General features: G+C 36.7%; 1 long non-coding RNA gene across 1 annotated transcript; it reads right to left on the reverse strand.

Annotated features, from left to right (window-relative positions):
* Positions 1-1,901: 1,901 nt before the first annotated feature.
* LOC130252198 (uncharacterized) lies at positions 1,902-3,087 on the reverse strand. Its single transcript, XR_008840316.1, has 2 exons — positions 2,434-3,087; positions 1,902-2,160 (listed from the first exon to the last, which is right to left on the reverse strand). It is a non-coding gene; the product is annotated as an uncharacterized LOC130252198 (long non-coding RNA).
* Positions 3,088-4,490: the final 1,403 nt, after the last annotated feature.

A 4,490-nucleotide genomic window follows, 5' to 3' on the forward strand; every position in this document is an offset into this window, starting at 1 on the left:
AGAATTACAGCACCCTGACCTAACCCTTTATTTGAGTAATTCTGGGAAGTGTCTTAATTGAGGATAATATATTCTTTTTTATATTAAAAGAACATCCCATGTGACACAGTGATCACACAGCAGGGTAGTGAAATGTTTGTACAAATTCTGCAAAAAGCAGTCCCTGAAGTGAGCAGTTTTGAGCAGGAATTGTACACACACATTTTGGACTGCAAATTGTTCTCTACAGTGCAAAACACAGACAGACACACAGACACATCCCCCAGCCTCCCACCTCTTCTTTTTCCTATGAAATGCAAACTCCAGTGGCTGTTTAATACATTAATAAACATACAGAGACTATGGGGTTAAATCTTTCTGCAGCTTGGTGAGTAGGAGTATTGAGCATCCTTAGTCTGTGTTAGCATTACTGCTCTCTTTTAATGCAATTTGGGACTGAAATTCAGATTAATGATACAAAAAAGTAATTCAGTGATAAATTAAAATCAGCTATGCCTGTAACACCAGTTGTTTCTAAATGAGATTGAGGTGTTTGTGTACATACAAGCAGCATGTTGACTTTGAGATGAGGTGTAGAGATTAACAGTTCCTTATGCTTTGAGGGCATTGGAGGGAATTTTTGATTTGAAATGTAGATCCTGTTTTTATATATGTATTTACACCATATGGACTATCAGAAATCTGCAGGGAGAGTAGTGGAGAAATATTGACTTCCTTTATGTCTGTTATATATAGAAATAGAACTGCAGAAAGCAAATCCACAACATGTTACACATCATCTGTGAAGGTGATCCAGTGGGTCTGTAGAATTTTGGAAAAATACTAAGTACAGCATAAGGCAAATATAAATTATAAACCCAGTAATAATGTGTTTACATGTTCCTTTATATTTTTGCAGTAGTTCATAGAAAAGAGTGTAATAGCTGATAAATTATATATTTTAAAATTATTTTCTTAAAAGAAATATTTATCTTAAGATAAATGAACTCATAGGATGACACATTCAGCAATGCACACTGAATTAATTTATTAACCCTGAAGAAGGAAGCCATTGCAGAAGGAAGTTAACACAACCCACACTGGAGGGCAGTGTTGGCTGCCAGAATTACTGTCAATTCCTGTTAACCCAGAAGGGTTTGTGCAGCCTCACATGCTTAGACATCATCTGTAAAAACTATTTTTGCCCTTTCAGGAGAAGCTTTGGTGAGAGTACTGGTCTTTATCCATGGCAGTATCTGAAAGATTTTTGTGAAATGTGGCATAAGCCACTATCTTGTAGCTTCAGTCATGGACTTCAACCTATATTTAACACAACTGATGTATGGAATAAATAGCTTTCAGCTATATTTGGAGGAGCATTTTGAAGTGAAGAACGACACAGAATGTAACAACACAACCCCAGCTAAAATGGAAAACTCTTATTTGTTCTAGCTGAAACAAGTTGTTCTGCTAACACCAAATGTCTGCAAAACAACTGAAGGTATTTATTTATCTATTAAGGTAAATATCTTGGTATATAAACTCATGTTTAAAGGGGAATGTCAGTGTTTAGAAAAGGAAATAAAAAAATCAAGAACATAAATTACTTTATTAGAGAAAAATGTGCAGCTAAGAAGAAAAGTGGTTTATTAAGCAAAAATTATTACAAAAGTAGTAACTCCCATACTAACAAAAACAAACAAGTAAGAAACTAAAATGGGAGTAAACATCTTGTTCTGTGGCTTTATCAGCTGATGACTGATGGTTGATTTCCTCCTCCCTAGACATGTCACACATGATCTGTGCTTCTCAGCCTGCAAGTCAGAGGCAGGTGAAAGTCTCTGCTGAACATGTTGTACTTAGATATTTGTCAGAATCTCTCTTGCCTATCCCAACAAACAGAAATTGGCATTTCCAGGAAATTCTTTTGCAGCATTTTTATTACTTGTATAAAGAGGCTGAGAAGGATATTCTCAGTAGCAATAACAATTTTTCTTTCAAACATTTTGCATCGCTGTGAGTGGCTGTGATACAGGAATACACACATTTACATATCAACCTGGCAGCCAGTACTACTTACACCTTCCCATAGCTGTGATGTTGATGGTTCATTTTTCACCCTTGGTAGCATTTTGTGAAGGTGTCAGTGCCAATATCAATTTCCCTTAGCAGCAGGATTCTCTGTAAATCGAATCAAGCAGAATCTGTCATAAATCACGGGGTTTTTCCAGGTTTTTTTAGAAACTATTTGTGAGATTGTGACTTTTCTACCCTTTTCTGAGTCAGAGTATTTTGAGGCCTATCAAATGAGCAGTGGAAAAATACAGTGAAGGTTTTTTAGGTAGCACTTCATATTCTGTTAATATAAAGGATTTTTGGTAGCAGTTATCATGATAAGAGAATTTTTTAATAATTTTTTTTTATAGATATATATAACAGAGCTCAAGAGATTACCTTTCATATTTCCATTCTCCTGCTGCTTTTGGTGGGCATTGTAGTGTAAGACCTCAAAGATCTGTGTCCATCAAGAATGACAGAGTACAATGGTAGGTTATTCACTGGTTTAGATGGAGATTCTCTCTTTCCTAAACTTAGATGTTCTCTGTCCTCTATGTATTAAACTGCATTTCAGGTGGCTGCTTATGATCATTTGGAAATCCTTTTTATTATCTTCACACAGACCTGGTCCTAGACTTGCACACTCTGATTTCTCTCTTCTCTGATCTTAATTCTTCAAATGCTTTTGCCATTGGAAAGCCCTCTTTGAATTATGCATGACGATGACTTTCCTTACCAAAAGAACCTTGTGCTCACAACAGGATCCCACATGTGAATCTCCTTACCAAGTTCACCCTTAGCTCAGCATGAGCTCTGCCCCCTTCCCTGGGGCAGAAGGGACAGGTTCTCTTGGTCTTGCTGTAACCACAACTCTGCTGACATCTTGCCTATCTCATTCCCAAGGTCACTGACTCAGGTATGACACACCCCTGATCCTGGGGTCTGATCAGGACATATAAGCTTCTTTCACTAAATTAATCCCAAAATAGGTCTGAATTCCTTTAAACAGGTTTATTATCTATCAAGTGCCTTAATCTTGTCCTTGTTTTAGTCTTGGCTTTAGTTCATCTGAGTAGATATCCATCAGAAACAGGACTCACCATTCTTAGTCTGCCACTGTCTCTTGTGTTCTTCCATGTGAGATCCAAATGCCCTTTTCTCAACACTGGACTTTCTGGGCTTAGCTGCCTGTATATGCAGCTGCTTTGTGTTGATGTGCCTTTGAAAATAATAAAAACATAGTAAGGATTGTTAGAAGACTCTTTAGGGGAATTCTTCTCCATTTCTATCCACTAAAATATTCACTTCAGATCCTAAGAGCAGGGAAATTTCATTTCAATGGAGTTAATTCATATGGAGAACTAAGCTGAAAAAGTTTTCAATGTGTTTTACTCTGTTGTGTCTTAGTGCTTATCCATTTAGATAATTAGGTGCAGCTTCCTGATGGAAATCAGGTGCTGTCATTAATGGCAATCTGGGTGTCTGCTGATTTCCAGAACAGGTGTAAAAGAGTAAGAATATACTGAAGTTTTTAGTAAAGAGAGAACTTTGTTTTTAGATGAAATCAAGCTTTCTGGCTTGTACATACAGAAGTTGTTTCCATATTGAAAAAGCTCTCCATCTCCTCTCCCTGTTGTATGAAACAATCTGTAGTTTGCTTTAATTACTGGATAATTGATTCCTAAAGATAATACCTTCTTTATGGTCACTGCCTGTGCTACAAGTCAGAAAAAAGCCTTTATACTAAGCTAGTCCTGAAAAAATCTTTTTGATCCTTTTCAAGTCTAACTATAAACAATGAAAGAATCAAATATTCTCAGACTTCAAATGGTCCAGGACAACCTTCCTTTCCTTCGTTATCTGGAGAAAAGGCTTTCATTTTGTAGCCAAATAAGCATCAAAGGATCACAAACTTGGAAACAGCAAGTTATGGAGGATTATGTGGAAGGATTGCAATGAACCCTTTCATTATTATTATTATAAGAGTCAGTGCAAAACTCCTTTGGCAGCTCCCAGTTCAGCATTTGTAATAGACAGAGACACTGGTAAGTGAAACATTATGGGATTCATTAAGTGTAATTTTATAGGTTGTAACTAAAACCATTGACACTCAATAGAAATTTTTAATACAATGCCTTTTGTTGTACATTATATTGAAAATTGCATGTATATCCAAGAGAGTTTGGTCATGGTTATGTTTCTGTTAAGAATGATTAGGGGCAAAATAACATTTCTTTTACCACATAGTTCAACAAATTAACTGCACAGAGAGACTGAATTCTAATCCAAGAACTATTTCCACGTAAGCAAGGAACAATTGCTAAATACTGCTGAGCCAGCCAATAGAGAATGAGCGTGTGCCAGAAAAGCAACAACTGAAACCCTGCCCTGTACACTGCTGGATGAACCATTGGGAACATCACGACTCTGGGTGTTCCTAATGGGGTGCCAGA

Source organism: Oenanthe melanoleuca, chromosome 4 (assembly GCF_029582105.1).
Source record: "Oenanthe melanoleuca isolate GR-GAL-2019-014 chromosome 4, OMel1.0, whole genome shotgun sequence".
Classification (NCBI taxonomy): Eukaryota; Metazoa; Chordata; class Aves; order Passeriformes; family Muscicapidae; genus Oenanthe; species Oenanthe melanoleuca.